This window comes from Nomascus leucogenys, chromosome X, assembly GCF_006542625.1.
Source record: "Nomascus leucogenys isolate Asia chromosome X, Asia_NLE_v1, whole genome shotgun sequence".
Taxonomy (NCBI): Eukaryota; Metazoa; Chordata; class Mammalia; order Primates; family Hylobatidae; genus Nomascus; species Nomascus leucogenys.
Window position 1 is genome coordinate 50,120,452 of NC_044406.1, and position 16,452 is coordinate 50,136,903.

General features: G+C 47.3%; 1 pseudogene; it reads left to right on the forward strand.

The window, feature by feature from the left end:
• Positions 1-9,614: 9,614 nt before the first annotated feature.
• LOC100588524 lies at positions 9,615-10,024 on the forward strand (annotated as a pseudogene).
• The last annotated feature ends 6,428 nt before the right edge of the window (positions 10,025-16,452 follow it).

A 16,452-nucleotide genomic window follows, 5' to 3' on the forward strand; every position in this document is an offset into this window, starting at 1 on the left:
CAACCCCCCGACGTGTGCGCGCGCGCCCCCGCCCCCCGCGGTGAGGGAACAATGAGACAGTCACGCGCTGATCCGGAACCGCCGCTGGCGCGCCCTCCTGGGACCCCGGCTCTCCGCAGGAATGCGGGCTACATTTGCCCCTAGTTTCCTCCCGCGGGGCGCCCAGCGGCTTAGGGCCGGTGACCACCGGCGTTGCGGTTACCCCGCGGGTGGCGAACGGCTCTTCTAGGGCCCAAGGGTGTCGGGAATGTTTGTAGCCGGTGCAACCTGGGCCTGCCGGAGGGGCTGCAGCGGGGTTACCGGCCTAGGCTCGGGGTGACCCTCAGGCCGCTGCGGTGGATGAGGAACGGGAGGAACCGGGTTTCTGCCGTCGGAGGAACCTCTTCCCGTGGCCCCCTCCTAGGCAGGCCACCCCAAGTCCTGCCTTCGGTGCCGCTGGCCCTTAAATAGAAGAATGTGTTTACTAGTGGATTCCAGGATTTGAGCCGGCGCCCGCACATCCGTAGTTTCTTATGACCGCTTTCCCCTCTCTCTCCTGACCCTCAGCCCTACGGAATTAAATAAAACGCAGTGGTTTCCACCACCCCCCAAAAGGTCTTCTGCTGCCCGAATTCAAATGGCTCGTGCTCATCACATAATTTACCATACACATAACTTCTCTCCCTTCTCAATTTTTAAAATCGAGACGGAAATTCGAACGAGATAGGGAGAGAATATCACACTGTCGGGGGCAAGTTGTTTAACGGCTTTGGGTCTCAATTTGCTCATCTATAAAAGGAGTCTGCTACATTCCATAACCTTGTGAAAGACCCAACTCCTTTTCATAGCTAGTATTTTCTAACGCCCCCTTTACCTATACTGAAATAACAAAACCTAAATTGTTTATGTAAACCTACAAACACAATTTCAAAAAACATGATCTGTCAACAAACGAAAGCAAAATGATTATAACAAAACAATGTATTATAATATGTAAATGCCGCCGCACAGCTACACTAACTGGTGGGAAGATACTTGCCCAGTAGAGCCACAAATGCAAACTGGAAAGGTGTGTTGATTTCACAACTCAAGTTCCATGAGCAGCATTGCTACTAAGAACCTCATTTTCCAAAATGATGAACTATTAATAATGTTTAAATAAAATAGTACAATCTTCCTTCAATTGAAACAGTAGTTGCATTTGTGGAAAATTCAGGATATATGGAAACTGGGCAAAGACTTTGTGTTCATATGTAAAACAGTGTTAGTTCTAGGCTTAGATTATGATGAACTAGTTTTTCACCGACATCAGTGTCCAGTGGTTCAATTATTCGTTCTATGGGACTGACCAGCATCATAGAACATCGTAGCGTGCCGGGCTCCTGCCCACTAAATGCCAGTAGCCCTCGCCAGTCATTGTTACAACCAGAAATGCACAGATTTCTACAATGCCCCTTGGAGAGCCACTAGGTTTAATGATATTAGGGTCCCTTCCTGCCCTGAGATTCGTGGATTCTCATGGAGTTTTGGTGAAGGACCTCGGTTTTGTTTCAGTTTCGTTTTCCTATGAACCAGGGTAAACATGAGTCAGGTTCAAAAACTGTGAGTTCCGACAGCTCTTCAAACTGCATATAGCAACAATGGGATGCACTGACTACCTTGGTTCTGGGCTTTGTTTTACTTTTGAGTAGAGCCGAGTACAGGGTACCGCCATGGGAGTACCTAAAAGAATTAAAATATACAGCAGTTCCCTATTTTCAATTAACCCCTGCTCATAGGCATACTCGGTTCAAACCACCAGGGTTTTTTGTTAATCAATATGTTATAATTGGAATATCCAATTGGAGAGGAAGCGGGAAAACATACAAAGCTTTGTCTTCAAACACATTCACTCAGAAAAAGAATGATGTGCACACTTGAGGCAGCTAAATAAATGAGCCAACTTTCACAGCACTCCGAATGACTTTTCCATTAAGGAACATTTGCATATTTTCTCCACATGGCAGTTATTTGCAAATTTTATTTGAAGTGACCTAAAAAGGGTTAGAAATGGCTGAAACCAGGCCGGCCGCGGTGGCTCACGCCTGTAATCCCAGCACTTTGGGAGGCCGAGGCGGGCGGATCACAAGGTCAGGAGATTGAGACCATCCTGGATAACACCGTGACACCCCGTCTCTAAAAAAAAAAATACAAAAATTAGCCTGGGCGACAGAGCAAGACTCCGCCTCAAAAAAAAAAAGAAAAGAAAAGAAATGGCTGAAACCAGGGAATTTTTTTTTTTTTTTGCACCCTCCCTTTCTTAATGTTTCCAGGCATTTTAAGTGCTCATATTGAAGCAAATGTACTTCCTGCAACACCACCCCCTCCCCCCACTTCCACCCCCATTCCTGGAGGTAGCGCAGTGAACCAGAGCCTGGGAATTGCAGTTCCTCTAACTAGCAGTTCAGCTCCCTGCTTACAGGCACCAGGCAACTCCCTTGACAGTGCCCTGGCTTCCTTATCTATAAAGTTGCAATAAAAGTAGTCTCTGCCTCCAAGAGTGTTTGGGATTCAAGGGCTTGTGCATGAATTGAAAATGCTTTGCGAGGCAGGGCGTGGTGGATAATGCCTGTAATCCCAGCACTTTGGGAGGCCTAGGCACGCGGGATCACTTGAGTCCGGGAGTTACGGCTTGGTGGCGCGCGCCTGTAATCCCAGCTACTCCAGAGCCTGGGGTGGGAGAATCGTTTGAGCCCAGGAGGTGGAGTTTGCAGTGAGCTGAGATTGCGCCACAGCACTCCAGCCTGGGCGACAGTGAAACCCGTCTCAAAAAAAAAAAGAGGGGGAGGAGAGGTAGTGTTTAAAAAAAATTTTTTTTTTTTTAAGTGCTTTGCAGGGAGTAAGAGCTTAGTACCAAGTGGCTCTGGATCCACATACACGTGTCTAGCTCCCCATCCTCTCAACTCCCTTCGTAGAGTAGGTTGCTCTGGGCACTGGGCTCCCACAGTCCCCACTGTTCAAACCTCCCTTGTAATTCCGTGTGGTACTGTAGCTGTGTGTGAGCCCACAGAGGACAGGAAATTTGTCACACCTCTCTATGCAGAATGGAGACAGATAGACTGAAATCACATTATCGCGATGCACATAAATAATGTGCCCAAGTAACCTAAAACCTGGGGCAAAGATAATTAGACTATTCCGAAGCTAGAAGAAAAGGAGTTGTAAAAGGGATTCCAAGAGATAGGTACCTTAAAGCCTTTAGTGAATTTCATGATTGCCAGTCATTTTTCTGCAAGGTCCAGGGGAAGGGCCTCCTGGGTCCAGCTGATCCATACTTTTCTTTAGGGTGGATTTAGAATAAAGTTCAAAGACATGGAACTTCCCTATAATAAGGAGGATAATTATAGGTGTGGAGGTAAATGCAGTTCCATACTTACTCTCTCTGGTTTTTTTTTTTTTTTTTTTTTTTTTGAGACGGAGTCTGGCTCTATCACCCAGGGGCTGGAGTGCCATGGCACGATCTCGGCTCACCACAATCTCCGCCTCCTGGGTTCAAGCGATTCTCCTGCCCCAGCCTCCCAAGTAGCTGGGATTACAGGCATGCGCCACCACGCCCGGCTAATTTTGTATTTCTAGTAGAGACGGGGTTTCTCCATGTTGGTCAGGCTGGTCTTGAACTCTCGATCTCAGGTGATCTGCCCACCTCGGCCTCCCAAAGTGCTGGGATTACAGGTGTGAGCCACCATGCCTGGCCTTAGGCAATTATTATACTCCCAAACAGCAGATCCGGCCTGGAATCTGCTTTCCTTCCACAAAGAAGACAAGATCAAAAACAAAATTGTATCAAAGGGCATCTTTTCTACCACTAAAATTGCTAAAAATATTTTCAAACAGCAAAGCTCAGTGCATTTCTGCCTTTGTTCATGCAAAATGACCGAAGACTGAAGTCTTGGAAGTATAGTGAAGGGGGTTGGGTCATATGCCCTCAGGAGGCCAAGCTGCCTCTTAGGTAGTAGGGGCATTTTTAGCAATCACTCTCTCAGGTGATGCAGAACTTAAAGCCTAGCCATACCTCACAGATAGGGCTGTGGGCTGCATAGCAGTCCTGTGTTGGAATTATATACTCTGTACTTCAAACCAATTTACTCTCCCCTACACCTTCCTACTTACAGATTATTGCTGTTATTGTCCTACAGACCTTCCTTGATGTCTATTAGATTTAATCATTTTTTAAACTTTTAAAACTTTTTCAAGGTTTTAACTTTGAATTATTTAAAGACTTTTTTTTTTTTTTTTAAAGAGACAGGGTCTCGATCTGCTGTCCAGGCTGGACTGTAGTGCACTTACAGCTCTCTGCAGCCTCAAACTCATGAGCTAAAGTGGTCCTCCAGCCTCAGCCTCCTAAAGTGCTGGGATTACAGGCATGGGCCACCACACTCAGCCCTTTAAAGATATCTTGCTATAACTGTGCAACCCAGTGTCCTCTCAAGAAATACAAACTGAGCACAGTGGCTCATGCCTATAGTCCTAGCTACTTGGGAGGCTGAGGCTGGAGGATCTCTTTAGCTCAGGAGTTTGAGGCTGCAGAGAGCTATAAGTGCACTACAGTCCAGTCTGGACAGCAGATCGAGACCCCATCTCTTAAATAAAGAAAAATTAAAAAAAAAAAAAGAAAGAAAAAGAAAAACTGGGCCAGGCTTGGTGGCTCACGCCTGTAATATCAGCTTTGGGAGGCCAAGGTGGGAGGATCCATTGAATCTAGAAGTTTGAGACCAGCTTGGGCAACATAGCAAGCTCCCATCTCTACAAAAACATAAAAAATTAGCCAGGTGTAGTGGCATGCACCTGTAGTCCCAGCTACTCAGGAGGCTAAGGCACAGGGTGAGACCCTGTCTCAAACAAAAACAAAAACAAAAAAAAAACAAACCCAGGCGCAGTGGCTCATGCCTGTAATCCTAACACTTTGGGAGGCTGAGGCGGGCAGATCACCTGAGGTCAGGAGTTCAAGACCAGCCTGGCCAACATGGCAAAACCCCGTCTGTACTAAAAATGTAAAAAAAATTAGCCGGGCGTGTTGGCGGGTGCTTGTTATCCCAGCTGCTCAGGAGGCTGAGCCAGGAGAATCGCTTGAACCTGGGGGGCGGAGGTTGCAGTGAGCCAAGATCATGCCACTTCACTCCAGCCTGGGCAACAAGAGCGAAACTCCATCTCAAAAAACAAACAAACAAACAAAATGGATCATTTGTTCCGTAGAACTTTCCAATCTCTCCCCCTCCACCTCACCCTTTATGAGTCTACCACAGTTTTCTTCTTGAACACAGTCCTGTTGTGCCATTTCCCTGCTTGAAAACCTCTGACACCTCCCATGGCATTCAAGGTCATTGCAGACCTAGCGCCCATCCAGTCACGAGGGTTCCTATCCTCCACGGTTCCCCACCCATCTTGTGCACTTTGCCCCCTTTTACCACCTCACCCCCAGGCTGCACTTTTTGCTCCTCCACTGGACTTCTCACTATTCTCTGAGCGTGCTCAGCATCTCCCCACCTCTGCACCTTTGTTCACCACGTCCCTCCCGGCACCTGTGCTTCCACCTTCTAATCCCTGCATACCCACTCACTCAGCCAATGACAGTTAATTTTAATGTGTCAACTTGGCTAGGCCACGGTACCCAGATATTTGGTCAAACATCAGTCTAGACGTCACTGTAAATATATTTTTTATTATTTTTTATTTTTTATTTTTTGAGATGGAATCTCGGTCTGTCGCCCAGGCTGGAGTGCAGTGGTGCAATCTTGGCTCACTGCAACTTCCACCTCCCGGGTTCAAGCGATTCTCCTGCCTCAGCCTCCCAAGTAGCTAGGATTACAGGTGTGCACCATCACACCGGCTAATTTTTTTTATTTTTAGTAGAGATGGGGTTTCAACCATGTTGGCCAGGCTGGTCTCGAACTCCTGACCTCAGGTGATCCACCCGCCTCAACCTCCCAAAGTGCTGGGATTATAGGCATAAGCCACCGCGCCCAGCCATGTAAAGGTATTTTTTAGATGAGACTGATATTTGAATCAGTAGACTGAATAAAGTGGGTTAGCCTCCATATTGCAGGCAGGCCTCATCCAGTCAGTTGATGGCTTTAAAACACTGAGGTCTCCCTAGGAAGAGGGAATTCTGCCTCCAGACTCCCTTTAGATTCAAGACTGCAACATCAACTTTTCCTTGGGTCTCCAGCCTGCAGCTTGTCCTAAAGATTTTGGACTTGCTAACCCCACTATCGTGTAAGCTGATTCATTAAATACATACTCTTTCTCTCTCTTTCTGTCTCTCTCTCTTTCTTTCTCTCTCTCACTCTCTCTCTCTCTCTCCATACACACACACACATACCCATGCATCCTATTGCTTCTGTTTCTCTGGAAGACCTTGACTAATACAGTCTTTCCTGCTCTGTGCTCCCATAACCCTCTTTCTATTTCCAGCTTTGCCTGTCTTGTATGATATGTAATCAGACACAGGTCAGTTTTTTTTTTTTTTTTTTTTTTTTTTTAGACAGTCTCACTCTGTCACCCAGGCTGGAGTGCAGTGGTGCGATCTTGGCTCGCTGTGACCTCTGCCTGCCGGGTTCAAGCAACTCTCCTGCCTCAGCCACCTGAGTAGCTGGGATTACAGGTGTGCACCACCACGCCCGCCTAATTTTTGTATTCTTAGTAGGGATGGGATTTCACCATGTTGGCCAGGCTGGTCTCAAACTCCTGGCCCCTAGTGATCCTCCCGCCTCAGCCTCCCCAAGTGCTGAGATTACAGGCATGAGCCACTGCGCCGGGCCCACAGGTCAGTTTCCTCCATAGCTACACGTCCACTGAGGGCAGACCGTTTCTCCTTGTCTGCACATTTCCATGGAGCCTAGTGCCTTTTTTTTTTTTTTTTTTTTTAACAGACAGGGTCTTACTCTGTCACCCATACTGGAGTTGCAGTGGCATGATCATAGCTCATTGCAGCCTGGAACTCCTGGACTCAAGTGATTCTCCTGCCTCAGTCTCCTGAGTAGCTAGGACCGCAGAGGTGGACCACTGTGACTGGCTAGGTTTTTAAATTTTTTTTTGTAGAAACAGGGTCTCACTATGTTGCCTAGACTGGTCTTGAACTCCTGGGCTCAAGTGATCCTCCCATCTCAGCCCCTCAAAGTGCTGGGATTATAGGCATGAGCCACCTTGCCTGGCCTCTTAAAGGTCCTGCTCCACCAAGAAAGGAGATGCCCCAAAGCGCAGGCAGGAGAACTAGGGAAATGGAGAGCTTGAACAGCATCAAGGGAGAAGGAGCCAACCCAGAAAGGAAACGCATGGCAGGGGTTACCAACGTAGATGCCTCCAGGGCTGGACAGGTCATGTGGATGGAGGAGGCAGCAGAGAACAGATGAGGGTGGGATGGGGTGATCAGCATGGGTGCCCCATGAAGGGCCAGCCCCTTATTTCCCTATGGGAATATAGGCACAGTGATGCCAGCTTTTTCAAGAGAGGCTGGAAATCCAGATTTTTGTATGAAATGTCCCAATTTGTAACTGTTGGCAGCTAATTCCTATTATTTCAGTGCACTGTTTGTGTCTAGAAGGCTTCAGGGCTACTGGTACTGTTCTGTTTTTCAGCCAGGTTGATGGGTACATGAGTGTTTGGTTTTCTTGTATTTTTCTTGCCTTATAGAAATACAAATATCAGCTGGGTGCAGTGGCTCACGCCTGTAATCCCAGCACTTTGGGAGGCCAAGGTGGGTGGATCACCTGAGGTCAGGAGTTCAAGACCAGCCTGGCCAACATGGTGAAACCTCGTCTCTACTAAAAATACAAAAATTAGCCACGTGTGGTGGCACACGCCTGTAATCTCAGCTACTTGGGAGACTGAGGCAGGAGAATTGCTTGAACCCCGGGGTGGGGGCAGAGGTTGCAGTGAGCTGAGATTGCGCCACTGCACTCCAGTGAGGGTGAAAGAGCAAAACTCCATCTCAAAAAAAAAAAAAAAGAAAGAAAAAGAAATATTATAAATATCATTTCTTATGTATTCAAAATTAAGTTGAGAACTCTTGAAACCCTTTCTGTGAGTTCAGTTTCGCTGGCAGACCACCCATTTGCATCCCCGCTGTGCGTTAGTTTGTTGTTTTGCAGTGCTTGTCGATTAAATGAGATTTGTGGCTATACACCTTCACTTGAATATTAATCAGTTAACTGTTACTTTGTGCTGAAAATAGAAAAAGTCAGCAATGCTGTTTCTTCTACAAGAATTGTTCTGTGAAAGGAAAAATGTTGCAGCTCACCAACTGCCACCCACTCTTTCCTCTCTGGAATATTTTTGAACCTATCGTGTTACCTTTCACACAACTTGATATTGAATATAAGAAGAAATATTAATCATTTTACATAAATCAAAGTCTGACTTCAAACATATACATGATTTTGATAAAGTCTGTATGTGTGTATATGAAGGCACAATTTGCATCTCAGAATCTAAGAGACAGCTAAATACCGGCATCAAGGATATATAGCTGTCTTTGGTTCCAAAGTTGTCCAGCATATATTTTGGATGAAGCAACCATGAGTCACTTGCAGCCTGGAACAAGTTACTTCACCATTCTGTGCCTCAATTTCCTCACTTACAAGTTTCTAGGCTGGGTGCGGTGGCTCACCCCTGTAATCCCAGCACTTTGGGAGGCTGAGGTGGGAGGATCACTTAAGCCTGGGAGTTCGAGCGGGCAACAGAGTGAGACCTCATCTCTATAAAAAATAATAATAATAAAATAAATAAATAAATAAAATACATTTCTACATATGGGTGATACATTATTTTATCTAGGTGGCACAAGTAAACCACAGAGGAGGAAAGTACCAAATCAAATCAAATTATTTTACTTATTCAAGAGATGTTTATTGGATAAGTGCAGTGGCTCACGCCTATAATCCCAGCACTTTGGGAGGCTGAGGCAGGTGGATCACCTGAGGCCAGGAGTTTGAGACCAGCCTGGCCAACATGGAGAAACCCCGTCTCTACTAAAACTACAAAAAGTATTAGCTGGGTGTGGTGGCATGCACCAGTAATCCCAGGTACTCGGGAGGCTAAGGCAGGGGAATCGCTTGAACCTGGGAGGTGGAGGTAGCAGTGAGCCAAGATCGCGTCACACCACTGCACTCCAGCCTGGGCGACACAGTAAGACTCCATCTCAAAAAAAAAAAAAAAAAAAAAAAAAAAGAGATGTTTATTGAACACCATGCTAAGTAAGGGCTCTGGGGAACACAAAGAAGTTTAGGACATGGCCTCTGCTGTCATGGAATTAGAGACACAAGACACATGCACAAAAAGATTATGACACAACATGAGGCAATATGTAGTGCCGGCCATCTAGACTGTGAGCTCCTCTACGGTGGGGCCTGCATTCTATTCATCTTTGTAAATGTGGAACAAATGAATGAATAGTACCAAAAGCACAGTAGCTGTTCTAAGGAGGAAGATGCCATCGTGGACTCGAAAGTTCATGAAGCGGTCTTTCCTGTGGCTGACATCATCGGGAGATTTGCTTTCCTTTTCTCCGAAAGGAGAAGAAATTGGAACTGAGTGGCCCATGATGGAAAGAGGGGAAGTCTAGGGGTACAGGAAGCCCCTGGGTGAAGGCAGAGGCTAACATGGGATTCAGAGCGACCGTGGCCGTCGGCCTGACCATCTTTGTGCTATCTGTCGTCACTATCATCATCTGCTTCACCTGCTCCTGCTGCTCCCTCTACAAGATGTGCCGCTGACCACGTCCAGTTGTGACCACCACCACATCCACCACTGTGGTGCATGCCCCTTACCCTCAGCCTCCAAGTGTGGCGCCTAGCTACCCTGGACTACCAGGGCTACCACCCCATGCCCCCCCCATCCAGGAGTGCCAGCAGCGCCCTACCCAATGCAGTACCCATCACCTTACCCGGCCCAGCCCATGGGCCCGCCAGCCTACTTAGAGATCCTGGCTGGAGGAGCAGCCACGCCCTACCCCACCAGCCAGCCTCCTTCCAACCCAGCCTACATGGATGCCCCGAAGGCGGCCCCCTGAGCGTGCCCTGGCCTCTCTGGCTGCCACTTGGTCATGTCATGTGTGTGTGAGTGGTGTGCAGGCACGGTTCCTTACACCCCATGTGTGCTGTGTGTGTCCTGTCTGTATATGTGGCTTCCTCTGATGCCGACTAGGTGGGGAGTGATCCTTGCCAGAGTGGGCTGGGACCAGACTTTGTTATCTTCCTCACCTGAATTATGCTTCCTAAAATCTCAAGCCAAACTCGAAGAATGCGGTGGTGGGGGCACCCTGGGAGGTGGCCCCTGAGAGGTGGGGGGCTCTCCAGGGCACATCTGGAGTTCTTTTCCAGCTTCCCCTAGGGTGACGGAGTGTGGCCTGTCACACTAGGATGGCACAGCTTTCTGTATGATGCAGATGTGTCCTGATTTCAGCAGCATAGCCAGCTGCCACTTGAGGCCACGGCTTGTCCCCAGAGTTGGGAATACCCTTTGCAGAGCCAGAGACATAATGTAGGTAAAGCTTGGGATCTGACCAAGTTGGGCTTTAATCCTTTGGGCCGATATCCCATTGCTCCCTGGAGACTGTGTCATGCCCATTGGGGGTCAGGCAGCCTCCTGATGCCAGAACACCTCAGGCAGAGCCCTACTCACCTGAGAGCTGTTTGCCTGGACTGTTCCTGTCCCTGCATCCTCCCTGGGACCACCTGCAGGGCCACATCCACACCTAGCCTAGCTGCCCACAGGGAGCTCTCCTGCCCTTGCTGGCCCTGCCCTTCCCACAGGTGAGCAGGGCAGCCTGTCCACCGGCACACTCAAGCCTCTTCCCTACAGTGTTTTTGTTTTATTTTAGACAAACATTTTGCCTATTTTCGGTTTTTTTTTTTTTTTTTTGAGACAGAGTCTTGCTCTGTTGCCCAGGCTGGAGGGCAGTGGCACGATCTCGGCTCACCCCAACCTCTGCCTCCCAAGTTCAAGTGATCCTCCTGCCTCAGCCCCCCTAGTAGCTGGGATTACAGGCACGTGCCACCATGCCTGGCTAATTTTATTTTTAGTAGAGATGGGGTTTTGCCATGATGGCCAAGCTGCTCTCGAACTCGTGACCTCAGGTGATCCACCCACCTCGGCCTCCCAAAGTGCTGGGATTACAGGCATGTTTTCTGTTTTATTTATTTATTTATTTATTTATTTATTTATTTATTTATTTATTTTTTTGAGACGGAGTCTCGCTCTGTCTCCCAGGCTGGAGTGCAGTGGCACGATCTCGGGTCACTGCAAGCTCTGCCTCCCGGGTTCACGCCATTCTCCTGCCTCAGCCTCCCGAGTAGCTGTGACTACAGGCGCCCGCCAACACGCCCGGCTAATTTTTTGTATTTTTTTAGTAGAGAAGAGGTTTCACCGTGGTCTCGATCTCCTGACCTCGTGATCCGCCCGCCTCGGCCTCCCAAAGTGCTGGGATTACAGGCTTGAGCCACCGCGCCCGGCCGTTTTCTGTTTTAAAACATGATAGTGGCCGGGCGCGGTGGCTCACGCTTGTAATCCCAGCACTTTGGGAGGCCGAGGCGGGCGGATCACGAGGTCAGGAGATCGAGACCACGGTGAAACCTCTTCTCTACTAAAAAAATACAAAAAATTAGCCGGGCGTGTTGGCGGGCGCCTGTAGTCCCAGCTACTCGGAGAGGCTGAGGCAGGAGAATGGCGTGAACCCGGGAGGCAGAGCTTGCAGTGAGCCGAGATCGTGCCACTGCACTCCAGCCTGGGTGACAGAGCGAGACTCCGTCTCCACAAAAAAAAAAAAAAAAAAAAAAAAACCATGATAGTTGATGTGAGACTGAAACCCCTGGGTTGTAGAGGGAAATTGGCCCGGAGGAGAGGAATAACCTGGCTAATGTGAGATTTCCTGCTTCCCCTGACACCAGCGTCATGGAATATGCAACTCCTGTACCCCAGTCCAGTGTGTTCTGGCAGCAGGGACACCTGGGCCAAGGGGCTGTCTGGACCAAAGGTGGGGTGTGGGGCCCTGGATGGCAGCTCTGGCCCAGACATCAATACCTCGGTGTTCCCCGTCCCTCTGTTACTGTTTCACCAGAGCTGTCTCATGGAGGGAAAATCGACAAGACAAGGTCCTGATTAGACATGGGGCTGAAAAGCATTCTCAGGTTTTGAGGCCTAAGTATTTATTGCAATGAAAATTTAAGGGCCGGGCGCGGTGTCTCATGCCTGTAATCCCAGCACTTTGGGAGGCCAAGGCAGGAGGATCACCTGAGGTCAGGAGTTCGAGACCAGCCTGACCAACATGGTGAAACCCCATCTCTACTAAAAATACAAAAATTAGTCGGACGCGGTGGCAGGCGCCTGTAATTCCAGCTACTAGAGAGGCTGAGGAAGGAGAATTGCTTGAACCTGGGAGTTGGAGGTTGCAGTGAGCTGAGATCACACCATTGCACTCCAGCCTGGACAACAAGAGCAAAACTCCATCTCAAAAAAAAAAAAAAAAAAATTAGTATGAGCGCAGTGGCTCATGCCTGTAACCCCTGTCTCCAACTAAAAACACCAAAATTAGCCGGCTGGCCGTGGTGGCATGCACCTGTAGTCCCAGCTACTGGGGAGGCTGTGGCAGGAGAATCACTTGGACCCGGGAGGCAGAGGTTGCAATGCTGGATATTGTACCACTGCACTCCAGCCTGGGCTACAGAGTGAGACTCCAACTCAAAACAAACAAACAAAAAAAAAGAAAGAAAGAAAGAAAAGAAAAGAAGAAAGTAAGAAAAAAATTTAATCACTCCTATATAAGCAAGATCAGGCCTTACACTTTAAAAAATTCTTGGTGGAGAACTGCAACCTAAAACCAAAGGTTCAATCCCCTTCTTACTGCTGGATCCCTTCGTTCCTCCCAAATGTGTCATTAGACACACTTTTCTAGTTACCTGGGCAGAGAGGATCCTTCTCTACTTGGAATATAGGCCACTGGATAATAAATCTTATCTTGCCTTCCTCGAAGAGTCAGTGCAAAAATGAGGCAGCTTGTCATGTGAGGCAAGTCCTTTAAGCTTCTCAGATGAACGTTGCTATATTAGGACCAAGGACTGTTATGCAATAAGACCTATCTACACCTTTCCTTGATGCCTGAGCTTCACAGCAAAGACCACTTGTTGAACTAACAGTTGTCATTGTATTTTTGAAAAATGGTCATTTATAGGGGTGAATCCTCCATAAATTTCACAAGATCTCAGTTTGGATATTAGCCATTTTGGCATTTGGGGAAAGAATCTTGCAGAAAATGAACCAGTGGTAATCATGATGAAAATAATGGCTGGAAATGTTTTTATAGAATATACTATAACCTGTATATAGCAAGAATAATACTAAGATTTCAAGTGGTTTGTAACTGACAAGCAAGGAGTGGCCTTCCCCACTTCCCTGGCCAGAGCAGGTGCTCTGTCTTGAGCTCCCACAGCCTGCTTTCCATCCCTTACCACACTTCCACGGAAGGCATATGCTCAGAAGTCTCTGTCCCGGCCAGGTGCCGTGGCTCACACCTGTAATCCCACCACTTTGGGAGGCCAAGTCAGGCGGATCACCTGAGGTCAGGAGTTCGAGACCAGCCTGGCCAACATGGTGAAACCCCATCTCTACTAAAAATACAAAAATTAGCCAGGCATGGTGGTGGGGGCCTGTAGTTCCAGCTACACGGGAGGCTGAGGCAGGAGAATCGCTTGAACCTGGGAAGCGGAGGTTGCAGTGAGCCGAAATTGTGCCACTGCACTCCAGCCTGTGTGACAGAGTGAGACTCTATCTCAAAAAAAAAATGTCTCTGTCTCCACTAGACTGTGAACACTTAAAGGCAACTGTATTTTATTCATTTTCAGATCACTAGCACCTGGGACTGAACCTGTAACATAGTAGGTTCTCAATAAACATTGACTGAATGGGTAAATGAAATTTGTACATGCCCTTACTTGGCATGGATGACAGGGCAGGCCAGGAGATGATAATAATAATTATTATTTTTGTAATTTTAATTTTTATTATTTTGACACAGGGTCTCACTCTGTCACTCCAGGCTGGAGTGCAGTGGCATGATCCCAGCTCACTGCAGCCTCCAACTCCTGGCCTCAAGCGATCCTTCCACCCCACCCTCCCAAGTAGCTGGGACCACAGGCACATGCCACCATAGATGGCTAATTTTTTTTTTTTTGTATTTTTTGTGGAGATGGGGTTTCGCCATGTTGGCCAAACTGGTCTGGAAATCCTGGACTCAAGCAATCTACCTGCCTCAGTCTCCCAAAGTGCTGAGATTACAGGTCTGAGCCACTGAACCCGGCCTGAGATCATTATTATTTTTTTAACCTTTAAGGAGAAACCACATCAAAATTAAAAATTACTCTGCCGAAGACCCTGTTAAGAGTATGAAAAGACAAAGACTGGGAGAAAATATTTGCAAATCACATATCTGACAAAGGACTAGCATCTGGAGTATATAAAGAACTCGTAAAACTTATCAGTAATATTAGCCAGGCATGGTGGTGCATGCCTGTAATCCCAGCTACTTGGGAGACTGAGGCAGGAGAATGGCGTGAACCCAGGAGGCAGAGGTTGCAGTGAGCCAAGGTCGCACCATTGCACTCCAGCCTGGGCAACAAGAGCAAAACTCCGTCTCAGAAAAAAAAAAAAACTTACTGGTAATAAACAATCCAATTAGAAAAAGGGCAAAAGACATAAACAGATATTTCCCTGAAGAGGATATACAGATGGCAATTAAGCATGTGAAAAGATGCTGTCATTAGTCATTAGGGAAATGCAAATTAAAACCACAATGAGATATCACCACACACCTATCAGAATGGCAAAAATAAAAAATAGTGACATCAAATGCTGGAGACGTAGAGAAACTGGATCACTTGTAGATTGCTGGTGGGCACGTAAAATGGTACAGCCATTCTGGAAATGGTTTGACAGTTTATTTATTTATTTATTTTTGAGATGGAGTCTCGCTCTGCTGCCCAGGCTGGAGTGCAGTGGCATGATCTTGGTTCACTGCAACCTCTGCCTCCCAGGTTCAAGCAATTCCCCTGCCTCAGCCTCCCTAGTAGCTGAAATTACAGGCATGTGCCACCACACCTGGCTAATTTTTGTATTTTTAGTAGAGACAGGGTTTCGCCATGTTGGCCAGGCTGGTCTCGAACTCCTGACGTCAAGTGATCTGTCTGCCTCGGCCTCCAAAAGTGCTGGGATTACAGGCACGAACCACTGCGCCGGGCCTATTTATGCGCCTATGTATCTATCTATCTATCTACTACCGTGTTGCCCAGGCTGCTCTTGAAGTCCTGGCCTAAAGCCATCCTTCTGCCTCAGCCTCCCAAAGTGCTGGGATTATAAGCGTGAGCCACGGCAGTTCCTTTTAAAACTAAAAACGGATTTACCATACAACCCAGCACTTGCATTTTTGGCCATTTATACCAGAGAAATGAAAGCTTATTTTTACGCAGAAACTTCTACACAAATGCTCACAGCAGCTTTGTGATAGCCAAAGCCTAGAAACTATCCAAATGTTGCTCAATGGATGAATGGTTAACCAAACTCTGACACAGCCATACCATGGAATACTACTCAGCAGTGAAAAAGAAATGAGCTATTGATACAAAGAACAATATGGACAGATCCCCAGGGAATTATGTTGCGTGGAAAAAAAAAACAACCTCAAGAGGGTACATGTCACATGATTCCATTTATATCACATTCATTGAATAACATAATTCTAGAGATGGAGAACAGTTTAGTGTGGCCTGGGATTAGGGATGGGGGAGGAGGAGGGGAGTGGATGTGGCTATGAAGGGACAGCCCAAGGGAGCTTTGTGGTGATGGTAGAGTTAAGCATCTTGATGTGTTGCAACCTACATGTGATAAAATTGCATAGGGACACACACACACACACGAATGAGCTCCTGTAAAACTGGCAAAATCTGAATAAGTTCGTGGATTGTACCAATGGCAATTTCCTGGTTTTGATTTTGTACTATAGTTATGCAACTTCCTGTGAATCTATAATTATTTCAAAATTAAAAGTTTAAAAAAGAAACTAGTCAGTATTTCTGACTCGCAACTTTGTTTTTCCTTTATGCACACGGTCTTTTTTTTTTTTTTTTTTTGAGATGGAATCTCATTGTGTTGTCCAGGCTGGAGTGCAATGGCTCAATCTCGGCTCACTGCAACCTCTGCCTCCTGGGTTCAAGCAATTCTCCTGCCTCAGCCTCCCGAGTAGCTGGGATTATAGGCACCCACCACCACGCCCAGCTAATTTTTGTATTTTTAGTAGAGACAGGGTTTCACCATGTTGGCCAGGCTGGTCTTGAACCCCTGACCTCAAGTGATCCACCCATCTTGGTCTCCCAAATTGCTGGGATTACAGGGGTGAGCCACCGCACCCAGCCCCACTCTCTCTCTCTTTTTTTTTTTTTTTTTTTTTTTTTT